The sequence below is a fragment of the Manacus vitellinus genome, unplaced genomic scaffold (genome assembly GCF_001715985.3).
Source record: "Manacus vitellinus isolate BGI_N305 unplaced genomic scaffold, ASM171598v3 scaffold_19_pilon, whole genome shotgun sequence".
NCBI classification, from domain to species: Eukaryota; Metazoa; Chordata; class Aves; order Passeriformes; family Pipridae; genus Manacus; species Manacus vitellinus.
The window spans coordinates 69,651-91,761 of record NW_021939395.1 but is presented as its reverse complement, the minus strand read 5'-3'; the positions used below and the strand labels follow the sequence as shown (position 1 = coordinate 91,761).

Below are 22,111 nucleotides of genomic sequence, written 5' to 3'. Positions count from 1 at the left end.
GCTGAGGGTTATGCGCGGATCAGTGTCACTGGAACTTCTGGTCCTTGATAAAGCGCTGTTTAAGAAAATAATGCTGTTTTATCGGTGATTGCGCTGTTCAAAGACTGCAGCGCTGACCTGTGTCGGACCCTTCTGTGCCTCGTGCGGATGCAGCTCGGGGGCTGCTAAGCCGGGGCTCCTCGGCCCTTGGTGCAGCCGGTCATCTCCTGTTCTGTAGAGGTTTTCACAGCTGTCCCTTTGAGTAAAGAACACACTTCCAGCTCCAGGTGCTTCAAAAGCCCAAGGGACTGTGGCTCCCTGAAGCTCGGCAAGCAAGCCACCTCTGGTCTTCAAGGCTTCTCCAAGGCCACCACCATAACCACGCAATGTGAATGAGGAATCAAATTCATGGATGAGAATAGTTGGAGGACTAGCAGCAGGCCACCCGCCAAAGTTGCCCCTGTCATCCATGTTTTGCAACCACTGATGGAGGAAATCAAGGTCCAGTATTTTCATGAGGATTTAAAGATGCCATCTCATCTCATTTGGGACTCTCAACATAACTGTCAAACAGGGAACCAAGTCCTGTTTTCTCTCAGGAAAAAGTCTTTCTTTTTAAAGGTATCAACTTGTGCCCAGAAGAAGGAAATTAAATGTTCGCATTAAATTAAATGTCTTAATTTTAAAGGAAAGTAGAAACATACCTTATTATTTTTTTCTTGACTTTGTGTCTTCTTGTCAAATCTGCTAAACATTTTTAATCTATAAGCCATCTTGGTTGATGGAAAGCCTATGTAGGCTAGCTGTGCTTCATACCTACTTTTTTTTTTCCCCAGCATCCTGAATAAATGAGATTGTGTTAATTTAAGATATAAATTGAGATATAAAATAGGAAGAAAGCAAGCCAAGCTCTACTAAGCAACTCAGCACAGACTCCTGATGAGTAAACTTTTCTTTAATTTGATTACAGTATTCTACTGGGATTATTATTAAACTGAGATATGATGGGAATTGACAGCAGATTCATAATAACACTTTGTACGTCTTTAAAAATTGCTGTTCATTCAAAAGATCTCAAAGTGCCTTGTAAATACCCAGATTTAAATCCTCAGGGTCTTCAGAAAAGAAGTTTCTCTTTTTTCCCCAAGGATTAATACTGTTGTGAATGTTTATGTAATATAACACAAATAAATTTTAAGCTTATAAAATGTGTTGATTTGCTTTTCATTGTCATGTTTCCTCACTGTGTAGCACTGCATGAGAAGGAGAAAATCCAGAACAGCTCTCAGCCTATAAAAAAGAAAAATGAAATTTGCAAGACACATGGCCTTGCCTCACCCTGAAGTAAATCAAGAGTAATACTATAGAGAGTAATAAAACTATTCCTATGCCCACCTGGCAAGAGAAGGAAACAGGGTCCATGAGCTTTCTTTGCTTCAGCTGAATATACAGGTTTCACTTAAACTAGAATCTCTATGCTATGCCTACATAGAAAAAAACCCATCAGTATAATTGGATTGATGTAAACCAGTATAACTTTACTGCACAGAAAGTCACAGGTGCCCAAGAGCCTGTGTTACAAAGTTTTCTTCCTTTTCTGGCTCATTTTTATGTTGAGACTTTCTTAGACTAGGTCCAACAAGACTGCTCAGTGAAAGGGCTCCCTTTGTTTCCTGCAGTAACAGATACTGACAGAAGACGTCTAGAATAATAAAGTCACTTGCTTGTGATTTTTTGCCAGGTTTGGATCCAGGAATGTTATGTGTGAGCTTTCTCACTGAATTCAAGTGACTCTGTGGAGACTTCTTCCATGCTAACAACATATATGATGGGGAGAGCCTGATTCTGCTTCTGTTGGGACTTCTATTCCAATGTTCCTTCATAAGACTGAGGTAACTGTTTGGAGAATTTAATTATTCTTTTTCATAAAGATGAGAAGACTTTAGATGATAGAAGTCTAGCTATTTCCTTGCCAAATTTAAAGTGCCACAATTTAGTATCCAGGGACCTAATGTCTTCTTCATAGTGCTACTGACAAGAAGCCATGATGCAAATGAAGCCTTGTGCCAGTGAAACAATCAGATCCAAAGCAACTGTATTCTCACTCAGAGTGTTCCAGGCATTGGCCATGTGTGCAGAAAGTCATAAATCCTCTGCCAAAGAGTCTCAAACAGTCTCAAGGGGCAAGACAAAGCAAAGCAAATGCTACAGCATAACAGACACTTCTTTCTCACCCCCGCCACTTCTCTTGTCTGTCTTCCCTAACATTCATAGCAATAACCAAACAAAATACCATTCATACCACTTTGAAAGACAAGGGTTGCCTGTAAGAGACACGAGTCTCTGTGCTTTTCTTCTGCTTCTTCCTTTCCCCTTCCCCTTCACTGTTGAGGTGGAGGACAAGACATCTGAAACAAGAACCACATGGTGCTCCAGCCACAGTACCATGAGGAATTCCTGCTGCGGAAGTCCTGCACCAAGACCTCACCTCCCCCAGACCTCTGCTTTGCCAGCTGCTGAGGAGGGGTGGTGTCATCCAGCAGCCCTTTGCTGAGCCCTCCCTGCCTGGCCATGTGTGAGAACAACCACCTCAGTGGATTCCTTGAGAGCCACAGGCAGGGGTTATCTCTCCTCCTGACTTCAGAATGAGATTCCAAGGGGTAAAAGTATCAGCTGACTAAAGATCCTTCTTGCAGGAGGCTGGAGAAATGAGTAACATTACCCAGGGCCTCAAAAATGCTGTTATTTCCAGACTGCTCAGATCCCAAATAATATTAAAGTGTTTCAGAATTAGATTAGACCTGATGACATTAAGCATTCTCCTGGAAGGAGGTCTGGTATTTCACTGAGGATTTCTGGCCTTGGTTTCATTTACATCCAACCTTCTGTAGTACCTTCTTTTAAGCAGAAAAAGCAGGTAAATTATTTGGTTTGACATATCAGAATTATTTAGCATAAGCACTTAAAAAAGGGGCTATTTTGTCAGCATATAGGTTTTTTTTGACAGATGCTGAGTAACATGAGGTTCCCTTTGCATAGCTTTGACAGAGGATAGAGGCCAAATTCTTACTAGAGGTATATTTCAGAGGGCTGAAATTTAGTTTAATTCACGTAAGTAAAGGGAGGCACAAAATGAAATTGTTACCATAGTACGAGAACTACACCTTCACCACACAGTAGTCCTGGATTCTATTTAAAATTAACCAGTCAGGTTCTGAGCTCCTGTTTGAATAGCAGCTAAACTTCTTCCTCCTGCTCTTACTGCTTTCCTTCTGCTCAGACTGAATGCCTTTAGGTTCACAGTGAGATGCCTTCAATGACAATCTTAGATCATTTTACTGTTTGATTGTATTTAGAAGTAAAAGGCATATTCTTACCCAAACAAACAAAATCACTCTTTCCATTCACCCTTACCTCTTTAACACCTTTTGTCTTGAGTATCACGGTAATTTTTTGCAGTGATTCTCAAGCTGGAAGGATGAGAGAGGTAAAGGAAGTGAAGAGCATACCACATCCAGGAAGGCAGGGTTTGAAAAGGCTGGAAATAATTCCATTCCCATGTAGCTGCAGTGACAGGGCAGAAGCTGATGGGCCACTGGATGTGTGACCCCATTTATCTGACCCCCTTTCCACCTTACAGAACGGATCTCATTACATTGTAACATCCCAGCTCCTGGCTTGTCCATTCACCCTGGCAGAAATAGCTGGAACTGCTTGGAAAACCCAGGGATCTGAGTCTGCCAGATGCTCTAGTTCCTAGTTCCTCATTCCCTCCAGCATATAAATCCACCACTGGCAATGACATCCCTGCAAGGGATGATTAGGCACAATGACTCGCTGTACAGCCCACACCACTCATCTCTCCCTGTATGTCTGCGGATATGCTGTGCTTGTGCAGGGAGAGACTAAAGAAGAGAGTTTCAAACCAGACAAAAGGTGTGTAACATATGCAATGACCATAAAAAAAAATGTAAGAACAAGCCATTTGCTAGAATTGTCTCTTCTTCAGTTATTCTTTCTATATACCATATGCAAGCAAATGCTCATGTGTTGCTTGCTTTGTACACCTTGTAGTGCTTGCAGCAATGTGGGGAACAAAGGGAAATCTAACAGATATTCTGGGACCTCACTTCAAATATTTACAACCCATATAACAGAGAACATTACTAGCAATGACAAAACAATTACTGAGAATATGTTCTGCCAGTTTGGATGAAAGGTACTAGCACAGAAACGCTCTTAAATCTAGGCAGAATTGGAACAATGTGAGCTTTGGAGACTGACACCGGCACCTTCTCCTTAGAGCAAGGAGATGGGGTAAGTCCTGATGGTCTGTTCCATCTCAAACTAGTGAAGAAAGATTATTTCTGTGGGTGACAGGAGGAATCAAGATAGGGCTTTCAGTTTTAGAAAAATGTTTCTAATTTGAAAATTAGCTCCACTGGTATTTATTGTGATAGCTTTGGTCATGTGATGTGTATCCAAACATGTTTACTCATATGTATTTCCCGTAGGCCATTAAGCATTTACGGTAGTCAGGGTCAGCTAAAAACATACTGGAAGCTGGGAGCTAGAGGTAAATTACTACTGTTACCCACTGCATTTTACCCCCAAGGCATGTTAAGTAAACTTTCCTATCTGACCGTTCAGGAGCCACTCTGGCAGTCACACTCCCACCACCAGAGATTGTAACTGTTGGGACCAAAGCCTCTTCACAGCTCCAGTGACTTGATAGGGGCTCCATTTGATTCCCTACACACCTCACTCTCAGTAAGACAAGTTTTCCTTACCAGCTCAACCTCAGGTTTCCCATAGCAGAGTCTCAGAACTCTGGTTCCTTTAAGTAATTTTATCGTCCTGCAACAACAGAGTAATAGCTCTATGTGGGTGCCCCCAAGGAGGGACCCTGACCAAAGGACTCCCTGGGCTTCTATACCTTCTCGGTCTGTTCTCAGATAGCCTGAGGTCTTCCTGCTTAGTCCTCAGCTCCTGTTGTGTCTCTGAGTGGCAGGTCTCTCTCACCTGGCTGGGCCACAGGTCCCTGTGCCCTTTGTTGTGCAAAATGTCGGTGCCAGTCCAGGTTCTCCTGCCCCAGAGCTTAATCCTCAGCCTGCACATTGAGCTACCTGCACTGTGTTCCTCAACAGGCAGTCCACAAAGCCTGTGGGACTCCCTCCAGAGCTGTCTTGACCAGCAAAGCCTCACTGTAAACAAATCATGACCAAAAAAACAATTAAATCTCCAAATTCTAACAAAACCTGTCACTCTGCTCTGCATCCACCTTACTTTCTTCACAGAACAATCCAAACTTTGTAATATAAAGTCTAGCAATTTTTCTGTTCAATAGGGCTCAGACCAGGAAGAGTTTTATCTGCAGCACTAATAGGCTTTGCTGCAGAAAGGGAGACGGTATGGAGTCTTCAGGAAAGATCTTCACAGTTTTGATGCTCCAAGGAAACAGGCTCTCATGGAGTTTTCTCCTCTCTTCCCCCTCTCTCCTGCTCTGCCTCCTTCTCAGAAGGCTTGTGTGGAGCCAAGATGATAGTACTGATGTGATGACCATGTAGGGCCACTGCCTTTCTGACTCAGAGATTGGGAACTTGGAGACTGTAATGAAGGCCACCAGGCATTTCCCTCCATGCCTGCCAGGGAATTTCAGTGTCCAACCTCCAGGGCTGAGTACCAGGCTCCAGATGGCTCCAGTACAGATGACCACTGCATAGGAGTCTATTTGGAATGCATTCACTTACACTAGGATTTTCTGAAGGCTTCAACATGTAATAATCAGGAGTAATTGTATATAAAATCAGTCCAAGATAGTGAAAAAGGCCATAGAAGGGTCAAACTGAGTGTTACTGAACAAGAACCAGGGAGAAACCAGTTCTGAAAGGGATTTTTGGGTCAATACAGTTTCACTATTTAAAATAAAACCACTCCCAAAGGCACATGGATCATCAACACCTGCAATGAGCTATCACAGCAAGAATCTCCAGCTGCAAACTAAGTCCAATCATGATAGGAGATGATGGAAGCAGTACCGTCGTGTAGATTAGAAACAGAGACTAGCAGATAGCTCTGCTTGGTCCTACAAGCTGTGTCAGTGGGTGACTAGATGATTTTATATTCCTTTTGACTAGCTATAAAAGTAATATAAATAAGATTGGCTATCTTAGAGGGGGCTGACAAAATTGTCATCTTAAGGCTTCAGCCAACAGTGGAAATTCTGTACTTTATGTTAACTGTTTATAAATAAATATTACCTAAATTCTTAATTTAAGAGACTTGTTTCCTGGTTATTTATTTGGACCTGTCAATGCAAAGAGTTTATTTTTAAAGTCTTTTCAGGTTTCATAGCTCAAGTACTTCAGAGCACTGCTAACAGCAAGATCCAGAGAGGCAGATGGTAGGACAGCAACTGTTTTTCTTGTCCAGGGTCTGTGATACATAAAAAGAGAAAAACTGCACAACAGTCTGATCCAAATCCCACCAACTGCAAATTTGCAGAGCAGATGCAGATGATTACGGAGTCTCACTCTCCACATCTTAGTAGTTTGTGTCATCAGGCACAGTAACAGTCTAAAATATGCCCCTCTCCTTGGAAAGTGTCCATGTGCTCATCTTGCATAGGTGTCAAGAACAGCTGGAAACTCAAGGTCACGTATCTGACCCATTCACTCCACAGAAGTAGAAATACACCTGTACCACTCCACAGCAGGATTTGAACAACTCAGTTCACAGTTTGAATGTGAACTGGATTCACAGTGGATTACAGCACATCCACTTGTGGATCTTGATCTTCCCAGAAGGTGTATGGGACAGCATGTTGGCCTAAAAACCTCCTCACTTCCCTGAGATTCAAAACTAAATCAGAGTGAGAGAGTAACAGAACCTGGTGTTGCTCCTACCTGAGCATGTTGGCAGACCCGAGGGCATCAGGGGACAGTCCCTGTGCTGTGTGAGTGCTTGGGTGAAAGAGCCTGCAAGCATTTGGTGGTGGTTGAGCTTCCTGCAGCCAGAGCAATAGTTTCTACAGACCCTCAAATAAGCTGCTGCCATACCATCACCAGCTTTTAGCACAAAGATGTAGTTCAAAGTCTAGGCCCATGCTAAACTCAGTTAAAAGAACAGCCCTTCTACTCCCAGACAGTTTCTCCCTGCCCTCTTTTGTCTTTAGGTCCAGAGCATTTAGTGCCCTGGGGCAGCAGCACATAAGGCTCTCACATGCATGGTCTGCTCCATGACCCCACTTCATGCCTGCAGGGAGGTCATGCACAGGGAGGCCCAAGCAAACATCACTTCAATATTCCTAGCCCAAGCCTATTTCTCCTTTGCATTCAACATCAGCATAGCTGGGCCAATATGGGAGAGAAAAGAGATTTATTCCTTCAAGAATTGCCTATCATAAGCAGCAATCTCTCTGGCAGCAGTAGCCAGGGGACTGGCTGTGTGCTGACCCTCTGATGTGACTGATAGTTTGGGCTGTAGTGTATTCAGCAGCAGACTTATGTGGTGTTCAGGCTGTAACTGGGCTGGATTGAAAAGTATTCACACATCCCCATCATCACTAGCTCTAGCTCTCCTAGAGACTATCAACTCAGCCACCAAACTATATAAGTAAGCCACATCTACACTAGCTTTTTAGTTCAGATCAGTAGTTTGGTTTTTAAGTTAATTAATTTCCTATTCACTGCACTTAATTTAATTTCCTATTCACCTGATTATTCACTTTCCCATTGTGGTGCAGTCTCATACCTGGTAAACTGAATTCCTTTTGGATGAAGATAAAATAGAAGATGTGCTTCCAGGAATGCACCTATAGTGCTCCGGCTATTGGCAAGCATTCAGTTAATTGGGCCAGAACAGAGCAAGTCCAAAATAATCTCACTCTGAAGCACATTTAGTGTGAATGTTAAATACCAAGGAGCAGCTCTTTTGTTTTCCACATCTGCTCTTATTACACCACACAACTTGTTAATGTAGACATATTTACCTGTCAAAATGATCCAGACTTGCTTGTGTGTCTATTGAACCTGTTCAGACGTTTTTAGCAGAATAGATTTTAATCTGGAACAGGGTAGCCAAACTAAGTTAGGGAGCAAGGACACATGAAATTTACTGGCACCTCTGTGGAAACAATAACCTCGAATGAAGACAGTCTCAAATGCAGCCAGAATAGCACCTTCAGCCTCGGGCCATTCCTGGGACACACAGGTGCACTTAGCAACAAACTGCAGTTCGAAGTTGGCTTCAAAATTCTCCTTCTCCCCTCTGCAAAATGTCATAGGTTCACCCATGCATTAAGGCTTCACTGATTGACATCAAATTCCTTGCGGAACAGAAGAGTGCAGCTCCCCAGAATTTTAACCCTCCAGTTAGCCCCTGTTCCCAGTCATAGGGACCTTCTCTCTCACCTGCCATTGAGATTTGAAAACTTTCTCTCCCTCACACACAGAGCATCTGCAATATAATCTAACTTTCCTCTGCCTCTCCAGGGCTGCAAGACCAACTTGGTGCTCCAGGCATTCCAGCTCCTACGGAACAGAAGCAGAGCAGGGAGGTGGCACTCAGTCTCAACATTAAGTCAATTCTCCCCATTGTACTGAAAAACAGGGCTCAGAAAGTCATAAAGAAGGAAAAGAAAACTGGCCTATGTTTCTAGGTAGTGGCATATAATGTAGAAGATGATCTCAGCACTAACTGTTTCAGACAAACGACCCTTTACTAGTTCTTTCCATTTCAGCCTTGGCTCCATTCATGTTGCCTGAGACCTAGATCTATTTTTGGAAACCTTAAAAATATACAGGCAGTTGCCAGCCATTCTTATTCCAATGCAGGAACATTTTATACTGAAGACATTACTCTTGGCTCTTGCTCAGATGGCAGGGTTTTTTCCAGGTGAACACCAAACCCTGACCCATGACAATGTTGCCTAGGTAAGTACTGCATCTGTTTCTGGGCTCGAATGTGAAGTGGACTCAAACCCAGAACTTCATTGTGAAGGAGCTGCCTAGAGCAAGAGTCTGTTCTGAGAATGTTGATGCTACCTCTCCCGCCCAGCTGATACAGTCACAAGTGAAGGGAATTCCCTCCCACCCTGTTAACACTACGTGGTGTGATCTACAGTCAGGGTTGCATGACTGTGAGAGAGTGCACTCCTGCACAAGCCTAACTCTACACACACTCTGCATGCAGCTTTTCCTTTCCCTGCGGCAGAACATGATGATGCAGCACACAGCACACACCACCTGGCCCAGTTAGACACAGGCATGACAGATGGCATCATTTATTTTTCTTAGTTTTTTACTAAACACAGGACATCTCTGAGCAAAAAATACAGAGTATTGCATCACTACAACATGCAAAAATTGTGAAGTACATCACCACACCCTACTATATTTCATTAATCCACCCCTGGGCTGATGCCTTCTCTCTGAGAAAATGGATCGCTTTGAAAGAATGGCTCAATAATCTAAAGAGGAATTACCGCAAGTTGTTCTGTCTTGCCTCAGTTTCCCTAGTTAATGCTTAATTACTGGGATGCTGATAGTCTTAATTAACTGTTGCAATGTACTCTAAGGGCCAAAGGCGAAAAAAAATTATGGCATTACTCAGCTTCCCAGGATTCATTTGGTATTATGAGTATTCTGGGGCATTGATAGGGAATCTGCCTTATTCAGAATTATTTTTTATCTTATTGGTCAAACGACTGGTCCTTGGGGAACTGAGCATGCGGGGATCTTACGTGAGAAAGAATTAAAAATACTGTTTAAAACACTGCTAAGGACTCACAGGAATCACAAGAAGAGATTTCACACTCCAGATCTTTGCCCAATCTCTTGGATGCCGGAAGCTAAATCCTCTGCCCCAGCACTGCTGCTATCAGTAAATAAGCAGACAATATAAGGCCAGTTTCTCTAGACAAATAAAAGGCACAAGACAAGCAGAAGAAAACTGATATCAATTTTTGGGGGGTTGGCTCACAAGTTCTGAGTAGCTCCTCGTATTTCAGAATACAAGTGCTATTACTTTAACTGCACATTTCTGCACAGTTAAAGCTCAGTCCACCTAAGCCTGATGTCTGGTATCAATATTGTGCAGCAGGACAAGGAGATGTCAAAACAAGGCAATGCTCACCACTCACAAACTCCATTCCCTGTGTGAAAGCCTAAAAGCCTTTTAGCCTGACCTTTTAGTCCTTTTAATTCCAGCCAGAAGATCGTGTTCCTTAGATACATAAAAACATGTCAAAAAAACAGTGCCCACCTACTTTTCTGGGTTGCTGAGCAGTTGATCTCCCAAGATATTCCTTGGCCTTGGATGACTTGGCCCATTTCTCTCCTGGATGCAGAAAAAAACACTGACTTGAAGACATGGAGGCTGCTGACACCTACTACAAACAGACTAAAATTAGGAAGCTGCTTTATCCACTACAAATGATCATAGAAAATTCTGTTTTCTTCAGGCTTTTTCCTCCTTTCCATGAAGATGCAGATGATTTTGAATTAATTGAAATGGTGTATTTTGAAGGGATTCCTATACCACATGATACATCACATACCCTGCTTTTTAGCATTAAAATGTAGCAGACATCCCCTTCCCTTGCCCCAAAACCTACAGAGACTAACCTACTCTATGAGTCCCACAACCACACCCTACTGTGAGTGTTCAGTCCCTGCCTTGGGTCTCTGCATGTCCACAGCAGACCAAAATAAAACACCAATAAACAAAACAAAGCTTAAAAAGTCAACACCGTCCCTGTGTTCCTCTCAGGTTAATTCACATGGACCATTTGCTTGGGCACTGGCATTATTTCTATATCTGTCTCCCTGCCATGTGAATTTTGTCCATTGACTTCGGGGAACATAGAAGGCCAAGTGTGAGGACAGAATATATGTTCAAATTACCCGAATGTATGCCAAACCATAGATGTGAAGTGTGTCACTTTCCCTCCAGCTGAATTTTCTGGCAATTTACATTTTCAAGAATTTAGAGGAAGTAGACCAACAAAATACAAATAAGATATTTATTTCCTTTTAGAAGGTTTCTTTTCACATAAGCTGTGTTTCTGTGAACATTAATACTGGATCAACACAGTTCTGGATCATTGCCAGTAAACTTTTCATCTGAAGCAGGCAGGACATTTGTGTGTGATTAGCTAGGGCATTTTGAGTTTTGCTGACTTCATGCTTTAATGCTAGCACAATTCAGCAGAGATGAGATTTGATCTGGCATAAATCTGTAGGGACATGGACAGGTGATGTTTGATTTGTCTTCCTGGAACAAACAAGTTCAGCAAGGTCTTTTTAATAAATTTGAACCAGAAGAAAGAGTCACCTCTGGACTGGCTCCTTGTATCACCGGGCCAACATATTTCTGGTCTGATACTTAAGAGTCTTAAATCTGAATTTATTGCCCTGGTGAATGATTGCTCTTCCATGTTCTCCTCCACTTTGTTTTTCCCTAGCTTTCCTCAATAAATTGAGTCAAATTTTCCAGGATGATTCACCTCAGCTATAAGCAGAGATAATCCTGTACAAACTAGAGGGAATCCAGTACACTTTGCTCCTCTCCCAAACTTCTCATCATAACCTAAACTGCTATCATTTCTATTTTGACTGATCTTCTTTTCATTTTACTGATCTTCTCTCTGCACCACTTCATATTTTTCATAACGAATGAAGTATTCTCACAAATCCCAATCATACTACATCACAGTACTGTGCCATTTTTATCTCTGTTATACCCAGAAAACATGGTATCACATCATGCCATAAATCCAAAATGGGAAATATTTAGCAGCAAAGAGTACCTATGTCAAAAATCACCTCACAAATCCCATCCTGGAGAGCACTGGAGCAGCCTGCACCAAGTGAAGAGCAGCCTCATGTAGGGAGGTCATACCTGTGCTGTGGGAATGAAAAGGGACTCAGCACGTGACCAAAACTTCCTTCTGCACAATGGATCAATATCCTAGAAACACACAAACCAGCATCTTAGATGAACATTCACACCCAACAAAGCTCCTCAGCTGCCCGTCCCTCGACCCCAGAGCTGTGATCACCCACCCTTCGCCAGGTCTCACCCTGCTGCAGGGTCCCCTGTCATTGTGCAGGCCACGAGTTTTCATAGGATTTAGCAAAAATCTGAGACAGAATAACTGCACTCTAGATCTGGAAAATTCAGTGCATAGAAAAAGGATCTCCTCTCCTGCCCTGCCTTGCCAAGCCCACCCGAGAACCTCAGTCCCCAAATGACACACAGAATAACGGAAGTTAATGCAAGGCCTTGACACCCGACAGCAGTGCAAGAGCACTTTGCTCTCCTGGTTCCTTGCTCACTGTACAGCTAGGCATGAATGAACATGCAGGGTCCTGATGCTGTCATTAGAACCTGGTCGTTGACTTCATTGGACGCGATGCCCTGGCATAGTTGTGCATAAATTCAAGTTCACTGCTGTTCCCAGTGTGGCATCCCGCAGTACTGGGAATGAAGAGCAAATTACTTAATAAGTGAAAATCATCTGGTATATATAGCTTTGAGAAGAGCTTAGCATGGTGAAGAATTGAATGGCTTGGTTCTCGTATCCAAAATAGCTCACGGGCAACAGCCCACTTTTGTATTCCAGTAAGTCCAAGTGAGAGTAAAACCAGCAAAACTTAAACATGATTGTTATTTTTTGTTCAGTAAACTGCAAGACCATTCTGTTTCCTTTTAATGTTAGTCCCAAATGTGCTTTATTTATTATACTTGTTTGTATTCTTCTCTAGGCTGACTCTCTTTTGACTTTTCAAGTCTATTTTATGGTAAAACGAATCTAATTTTCTGATACTGTTTGGAGGTGTAGGATTGGTTTAAACTCAGATTAAGACAATACATTCTATTCTGTAAAGTAGTGGTTCATTTAATCTCAGTGTCTCATTCTCCTCACCCATAATACAAAAACACTAATTTCTCATGTTTCAATAACAAAATGTTGCACTGTAATTACTGATATTTGCCAGGCAGTTGGAAGGTGTGCAAGGGAGGGTATGAGTCCAAATGATTACATATACAGCACTGTATTTATGAAGTTTGTTACCTTGTTTAGGAAAAACCACAAATTTTGCAGATATCTCAGACTTTCTATCTGAAAGTCTGCCCAAAGAGATTGTAGCTAAAGGATATGCTGTGAAATTCAGCCTAATTATTATCCTTCTCAGAAAAGTTATGAGAGCCCATCTCTGTGAATCTGATTCAGTTCTTCCTTACAGTGGTGCAGACTGAGTGCAGTGATTCAGGATTAACTGTAACAAATCCGACTTGTTGGGTCAAACTCCAGAATAGTTTGTGTATCCAGGCTCCAAAGAGCTTGGGTCTTCACTTTCCGGGAATTGATTTAATGCTCAGAAAAGGAGGAAGAACATTTCACTGGCAACTCTGCTATATCGAGGGCTAGCTTCACCTTTCAAAATTATCAAATTAATTTATTGAACTGTTTTATATAATCCACACCTTTTGACTTAACTGCCTTGTTTGTAGAGTGATTTCGAATGAAATTGGATATTATAAAAAAGTAGATGTCTGGTAATGATGAACTGATGTGATTTTGGTGAGGGGCTTCCCTGTGTTTTTCCTCGACTAAGAACATTTTTTTATATTTCAGCTCTGCCTCTAAAGTAATCATGGTTCAAGGCATCAATATTTCATAAGGCATAAACGGTTCCCCTTTAGGAAAAGTAAAAGCAGTTTTTCCTGTTTGTGAAATTTCCACATTGCCAAGAACAAGAAAGCTTTTGAAACACTATCTTTGCTGCCTGCAGACCTTCACTGCCTTATAGGGTCTGAATCCCATGGATTCACGCTGGGGGCGGGCCAGGAATACTGGCTTTTCCTCTTTCTGGGTGATTCTGGGAGGCCTGCAAATGATGTCATGGTACATTTTAGGCTACAATAACAGGAAATCATCAAGTGTTTACACTGGCAGACTGGGCTGTGATGTGATTTTCCTCCTCTTCCTCTCTGCCCCCCCCACCCACCTCGCCCCTGCCATTGACTTCCTTGATATATCTGCTTCCTCTGATTAAAATACTACAAGGTGACAACACTGAAGGAGGAAGAAGGAAAGTGGAGGAGACAGAAGGGCATATTTTAAAAAAAGATTATTCCCCACAAAGCACTAACAGAGAGCACAATCCTCCTTCTCTGGCCCCGCACATACTGTGTTAGTGCAGCAGCCCAGACACGTCAGAAACTGGACTGCTGAGGAGCTGGAGGATGAACCGCTCCCAGCTGAGACATGAAAAAGAAACTCTCCCCTCCCTAGCACAGATGAGTCACAGAAAAGATCTCCCTGGCAAAGTTTTGCTTCTGAACTTTCCTGCCACACAGGCACATCTGAAAATATATGTCATGGGCTTATGGACTCCAAGGAGGAGGAGGCCATGCTTTCAAGGTTTGGGTCACAGGAAGGATGCCAGAGACCTTTGCCCAGAGATTGTACCACAGTCTGTGGCAAACATCAGTTTTCAATCAAAGGTGAGTGAAGGTGCTGGGGTTGGACGGGGCTTCAGGCACTGTTTCGACCACGGATGCACAGTATGAACGTTAGATATTGTGTCCTTTCCAACTTGCTAATACAAAGGGAAGAAGGAGGAAGATGTAAGGAGGTATCCAGAAGACAAGGGATTCCAATGAGGTAAAACAGACTAATTGGCTTCAGGACAGGTTATGTTTCCTTGAAGGGTACAGCATGACTATATCCTTCCAGCTCACTACTATGGCACTGGACTAGCAGAGTGCACACAAGCAGCTCTGAGTTGGGGGACACTAAGGAGTAGCTGGCAGGGGCTAACTCTAGAGTAGATAATCAGGATTGCTGGAACTTAAGGAGAATGTGTGATGAAACAGGTCATTTACACCAATGTGGAAGGAAGTCTGAGATGAGAAAGATTGCAAATATTAAAGAAGTTCTCTGTAAATGACAATGTGTAAAAGAAGTAGACCTCAGGATAAGCTGGGATCTCCTTTCTACACTCTGTCACAAGCCAAAGGTATCCAATGAAACTGAAAAGGCAAATAATTTTAACGATTTTTTTTTCACACAGTATACACTTTGCTGTATACATATATATATATATATATATATACCTGATCTAGGATATCACTGGGACCACAGTAGTTCTCTCTGTTCAGGAAAAAATTGTACTTTTTACAGGTAAAAAGGTCCATGTTGCATAGCATACAGAAACAAAGACTGGAGCAGCAGTGTACAATCAGGCTAATTTCTAACCTGTCTCTTGCTAGACTGTATGTGAACTTACTCTGCTGCAAGGAAATGGTAGAGACGCACAGAAGCCCTGTCTCTATTCCTTGAGCTCTCCTGTTCCCTGGTTTTCCATGAAACAGCATTTTCATGTCTTGCAACCATGTAAAGAACCTGGTATGTGTCTTACATTGGGCCATCCTTAAGGAGAAAGGTCTTTTCTGACAACTTCAGCAACTGTTGATACATTTGCAAAGAGTGGGCTTTCTGCTTTAAAATCCTTATTTTCTGTGTATGCTGCATATCTGTGTTGGCCATGAGCTCCTCTGAATACAACCACAAAAGAGTGATAAAGGCACCCCCCTGAAGCCATACAAGTTTGCAGATGACACAAAGCTGGGAGGAGCTGTTGACTCCCTTGAGGGCAGGGAGGCCCTGCAGAGAGACCTGGACAGATCAGAGGGCTGGGAATCACCAACCATGGGAAGTTCAACAAGGGCCAGATGATCCTTGTCGATGATCCTTGTGGTTCCCTTCCAACTCAGCATATTCTGTGATTCTGTGATTCTATAATCTCCAGCTCCCCAGCTGGGCCACAGGAGCAGGTCATAAGCATGGATAAGCCTCAGTCCCTTTCTTTCGTTGGGCTGCACTGGAGTAACGAGCGAACTGTCCCACAAACTACTCTCACAGTGGGTAACAGCAGCAGGCAGAAATGCTTTCCCCTTACCACTCACTAAAGCAAAATGCCTTGTAGTGTTCCTCTTGTAGTGTTCCTCTTGCTTGGGAAACCTGCAGCTCTCTCCACGAGAGAGAAGTGTGGTCTAGAGAGGGGAAGGACTCTGACCTGGTTGGCAAAGCCGTATTGCCAAGCACAGGCCCCATTTCCCCATCACTTCTGTGCTGTGTGAAGCTGTACTGGCATTTCCAAGTGACAAGCAACTCCTCCTACTTCCACAGTGGGGAGCACTGGGAACATGAAAAAGGACGGGAGCTGTATTTATTCCACGCTTTTTCAGAGGTCAGCTCAAATTGGTAGCACCGGTCAGCATGCACAAAGGAATTTTTTGCTGGGAAATCCTAGACTAGTTTGCAGGAATGTGTTCTTTTTACTGATACTTCCATGAAAGAAGTCAAGAGTGCTCTTTGTCATATGGTTTAGTGTCATATGGTAGTCCTGCAAGGAGCAGGGAATTGGACTTGATGATCTTTATGGGTCCCTTCTAACTTGAGATATTCCATGGTTCTATGGATGTTTTAGTTTTCTGAACAATAAAGATGGAAGAATTTTCATAAGCTAAAAATGTCTAATTACATTTTTCTTATTTTGGACATTATATCTGTATCAATGCATTACTGTATTTGCACGTTAAACATGTAGTTGTTTTTTCTTGTTTTGTCTTTATTTCAATCAAGTGGGTTTACTCAATTAAAATGTCTCATTGTGGTATTATCAAAGTGATTGTTTCACTCTGGACCTGACTGGTGATCACTGGACTGGGTGACCCTGGTAACTGTCAATGGATGTGATCCTGACTGGGGTCTGCAGATTCACTCCTCATCAGCACAAATTTGCCTCATGATGAGGAGTCTTGGCTGAGTCTGGCTGCCATCTCTGGGCCTGCCCTTCTCAGCACACTTCACCTGGCACTGTGTACCTGGTGCCTGGCTGATGAGGGTCCTGCTCTGGCCATTGTGGTTTTGTGCTTGAATCCTGGGTCGCTGACTGACCTTCCAGGAAATGCTGGCCCCCACTGCATCCTGACAGCCTGATTCTTAAGAGATATCCACCTTCTGACTTTTTATTCTGATTCAAAATAAAAGCATATTATCAACTGACATTGTCTCTCCAGCTTCTCATGTGCTTTGTGTTGTGTTTGCAGCGTTTTTAAATTTCACTTTAGACAAAAACATACTGTAATTGCATTAGAACAGAGGGAAGTTACCTCGTGTTTCAATACAAATAAAGTAGCCTTAAAATGATATCCTGAACAGAAAAATCATAGCGACAAAATTTAATCAAAATTGCAATTAAACAACCTTGATGAAATTTAAATATATAACTGTTATTGCATACAGATTTTTTTACTTACTGAAAAAAATAATCTTAGCACATCACTCTGCTATATAAACAATGGGACGTGGGGGTTTCTTATACCTTAAAAACTTTTGTTATTTCAAAATTAAACATACGTAACAAGCCTATCCAGTCAAAAGATAAATATTCCTAGTTTATATCTATGCCTTAAGAAAGTAAATTACATTAAAATTATATGGAGTACTGTAGATGATGTACTTCTTTTTGAACAGCAAAAATACACAGATATTTTGGCTAATAGCTCAGTGACTGTTACATAAAAATCAAAAACTGCAGAAATGTGTTGATACAATGGAAGTGTCTGATGAAATTTTCATCTCACTGAGGTCAATGAGAGGTTCCCATTGACTCTGGCAGATACAAAAGGGCTTTGCTGTCAGAGGGCTCTCCTTGCTGCTACCAAGATGCCACAGCAATACTTGTGAGCCCTCAAGGCAGGTTATCCAAAAGTGTGGGCTTTTAGGCCTACAGGTATTCAGTTCAGCCTGCTGCCTTCTTTACATGTACATCTGATTCTGGCATATCAGATGTACTGGCTTGTTTAGATAAAACAAGGAAACAGAACATTGTTAAAAATAGCCAATCAGAACCCATGCCTCCTCACTGCTGTCAGAGCAGGACCGTGCACAGATCGTCTTTCCCAGCATGCAAAATGACATTATGGTCTGTCAGGCAACGGAGGGCAGAGATAACATCATGAGTTGTTTGCCAGCTAAGGCAATATGCTGTGAGCTCAGATCATAGAACTGGGTGCTGTGGGGCACATTCTAGGCTGTAAAGCAGTTTGTCTCTGAATAGCTAGGGGGGACAGAGAAACCGTGGCACATAAAAAGTACAGTATGGGAAAGACCCATGAGATTCAACAGTTCTGATCAGTTGTGTATCAAGTACTGCAAGCTCACCAATTATTTGAAATATGCTAAGGCAAGTAAATGCAGTAAGAACTATTTGCACTCCCCTTCCACCAAAGGAAATAAACCGTGCTGAAGGTTTATTGCTAAAAGCAAACGGAAACAGAGGTTCCGAAATGTTAATATTTCTTTCTTCTCTTCAGCTTCTGTTTGAAGATAGCAACACCATAATAGCTTTTACATTTTACCAGGAAAATGGGTATTGGGATGATAATGGTTAACATGCTGAACACTGCAGCTAAGGCTGCTGTCACTTGACCAGCTGCGGTGAGAGGGATAATATCTCCATAGCCCACGGTAGTGAGTGTGATTAAAGCCCATCACAAGCAAACATGAATGTCAGTGAAGTGCAGCTCCCCTGTGTAGGAAGGATGGCTACCTAGCAACTCCCCATAGAAGAAGATAGAGGCAAAGAAGAGGGTCTCAAAGGCCAAAATCATCAGCAGGATGCAAATCTCTCTGAGGATGTAGCACAGAACCCTGAGGACCAGTGGCATTTCTATCAGCTTGGATATCTTCAGGAGTTTGAGACAGACAATGCAAACAAAACCCAACCAAAGCCCCGGGCTTGGTGCTCTATGAATCTGCCCAGTCATAAACAGTTTCATATATACTGGGAAGAGGGAGAAGAAGTCAACCATGTTCAGGGGATTTTGGAAGAACGACTTCTTGTCTGGACAGAAACAAAATTGCACAGAAAACTCAAAAGTAAACCAGAGGACATAAATTAGCTCCAGATGAACCAAGTAGGCAGTCTGCTGGTAATAGGGTTCCTGGTCATTGTGGAAGACCTCAGAATCATCAACAGAGGTCAAGCTAGGAGTAAAGAACTCAAATTGTGCCTTAGTCTCCTCGCAGAATACGATGACAATTCCAACGATGAACAGTAGAGAAACAAAAGCCAAGCACTTCAGAGGGAAGAAAAGGCACATATATAAATAAATCAACAAACAAGTATCATATAACCTCACTGCCCCACCACAACCCCAGGACCACCTCCACAGGCACAATACAATCCCAGACTAATCTTTCTCAAATCAACATTGTTCAGTTCACATGGGAGTGTATTTTCTCCTTCCAGATTTGAAAAATAATAGAGAAGATTGGAGTCAAATAAAAAAAATCTGAATTCTTATATTGGCATTTGTAAGGAAATACTCCAACAGCTGGAGCAGTGTGGACAGACTCACACTGAGGGCCTCTTCAGCATTAAATGTTGGCTCCAGAAATACCAGCAGCACAGAAAACATCCTCTGCAAGTCTCTGATTTGTGTTTATTGTTCTGCATGCCTGACATTTTAAAGAGGTATGGGGCATGCATTTTGTGTAGAGAACAGGGACAAGAGAATGAGAGAAAAATAAGGTGTCTATTAGTGAGAAGAAAATTTTTTCTTTTTTAATCCAGGACTAAAAGTATACCTACCAAAGATATGAACCCATTAGCATTTTTCATGGACCCATTCCAGTAATCCCAAAGGACACAGGTTGTGTCCATCTGCACTTATAGTATTACCTTAGCACTGAAAGAAGAAAAAGTTTTTTCAAATATAGACCAAATCTTTGGCTGCCACCTGGTTCACCAGCTGAAATCCCTTCTTTCTGTCTGGACTATGAGGCATTGGTCGTCAGTTTGTTCATCTTCATCACAAATGTTATATTCCTCTGGTTGCACCTCTTTGTTATTCAGCTTCAGCCAGCAGCAGGGTGCTAGCTATATCTCATTTATTTCCCAGAAAATCAGCTCTTCTTCTAAGACTGACTTACAGGTATCAATGGGGCAGTGGAAATGTTCGGTCCTATAACAGTTCAACACAGAGCTGAATATCTCAGCGCTCCTGTCAAAAAAGAACTCTTTGGCGGTGGGATCATAGTCGTAGATTCTTGGGGCATGAGGCTCTGTTAGACTGCACAGCTTGGTCCCTGGGAAGGTCCAAAGAATGCTGCTGTATGTCTCATATCTGACTCCTCCAATAATCAGGATGATTTTTTCCTTGGAGTCTTCAATCTGTGAGGGAGGAGGAAGAAGCAGTCCTCATAGGCTCTTGTTTATCTTCAGTTGAAAAGAGAAGAACACAAAAGAAGTAAAGTAAAGCAAGTTCTGAAGCAGTAAGGATTTCCAGGATACCTCACTGCAGTGCTTTTAATCACATTTTGTACCTGAAACCTGCATCTCCTACAGGGAGGAAGGCCCTTCTGCCCTTCCCCATCATGTTCAGTGCCTGTTCCTAGACTTTGCTCTGTGGATGCATTGTCTGAACACTTTTCTTGCTCCCTGCTGTCTCTATAACAAGCACTAAACTCTTCACATCCTTCTCCCTCTCTGCAGAGAGTAAGAATGGAAACTATTCCTTTAAATTTGATTTCTGATATGTCTTTAAGGTTTTGATCAAGCCTGATACATCCTATCTGTTCCACAGCACTGTTTGCCTTTTACAGCCTTTGCACTGCAACTGATTTCTAAAACCCAGAAATAATCTGGCAAGCAAAATGACACATGGTGTTCCTATGCTCTGAATAAGACCCTTTGATTGTAATAAACAGCTTGTCCTTTCAGAGCATTTTTTAAGCAGATGAAAAGTGCAACTCCATTTCCATTTTCAGTGCCCTATTCCAAGCTTTTTCTCTGCCTCCCATCTTCTGAGAATTCATTTTCACTGCATGAGGCACTGCGGGGCTTTGGCGATGAATGTCAAATCTGCTCCCTCAACCTTAATACTTTGAATAATGAACTCGTTTCAATTTGGCCTACTTTTATTAACACCAAAGAACAAGGTAGACTTTTCAAGATCAGGTGATTGAAGCTACAATGAACTGAGGCATTTTTCAAAGATGGTATTTTAACAGAACTCATTCAGCATTTCTTTCCCATAATCTGTGGTATTTAATAAAATAAATATTTTGTACAAGGCAGAAGTTCTGTGGTTTTTTCCCTGTTCACTCATATTCAGATGCACCAGTCTCAACTAAGCACTCAGGAATACTCATGTAGTCTGAACTGGAGGGGTGGTGTCTTCATTAACTACATTTGTGCTAGAATATAAGAGAAGTTTTAGCTTTCCAGTATAAGCGTTTCTTTAGAGGTTGTTCATAAAATATTTGTGAGGATGATTAACAGATTCCTACTTCGAAATACTGAACAAAAAAAGCTTAAGCTATCGTAAAGTCCTGACAGTTTTAGGGAAAGACCAAGCTACCCTTTCGGTGCTGGAGATAGGACCAGAACCTGCAGGTTTAGCTTTTCTACTCTCAAAACCAGTGCACGGAGCTTCTGTGGAATCTCACCTCCAGACCTTTTTTTCCCATCCCATGTTTCAGCTCTACCTCTCCCCTGACGTCTAACACAAGTGTACTCCTCAGATTACGCAAACAGATCAGTGAAAAGTTTTTTAAAAAAACTTTCAAAAGTAAGGTGATTTATTACCTGGATTACTGCAAAAACGTGTAAAATGTTGCAAGCGGAGAGCAGTTAAATGTTCTGCAAGTGCAGATCCGCCCAGCGCAGGCTGGCAGGGCGGTGGCAGTGGCAGTAGCTGTGACCTGAGCAGGGGAGCTGCCTCCTCCCCGTGCCCGGCAGCCCCGAGTGCGGAAGGGTCCTGCAGACACGGCGTGAAGCCCTGCACTGCCCACCTCTGACTTCGCCTCCCGCCGCAAGGACCCTGTTCCACAGCCCCCCAAGGCCTGCATCTGGCCGCGCTTCCTCGCACGGCTCCGCTCGCCCTGATCTCGGACACTCTTCGCCGTCCCTCAGTTCCCCGCAGCTGCACGAGAGGCCAATGCGCCTGTTCCGCGCCCCTTGGGCCGCGGCGGGTCCCCGGACGAGCCCCACCACGCTCGGGAAGCGCGGGGAGCCCCGGAGCGGAGGCGGGAGGGCGCAGGGAGCAG

General features: G+C 42.7%; 1 long non-coding RNA gene across 2 annotated transcripts; it reads right to left on the bottom strand.

The window, feature by feature from the left end:
- Positions 1 to 17,006: 17,006 nt before the first annotated feature.
- Positions 17,007 to 22,077, bottom strand: LOC108639341. Of its 2 annotated transcripts, none has more exons than XR_001920402.2 (2): positions 21,651 to 22,077; positions 17,007 to 20,279 (listed from the first exon to the last, which is right to left on the bottom strand). It is a non-coding gene; the product is annotated as an uncharacterized LOC108639341 (long non-coding RNA). The 2 variants fall into 2 exon arrangements; XR_001920403.2 differs by having other exon boundaries at positions 17,007 to 20,234.
- Positions 22,078 to 22,111: the final 34 nt, after the last annotated feature.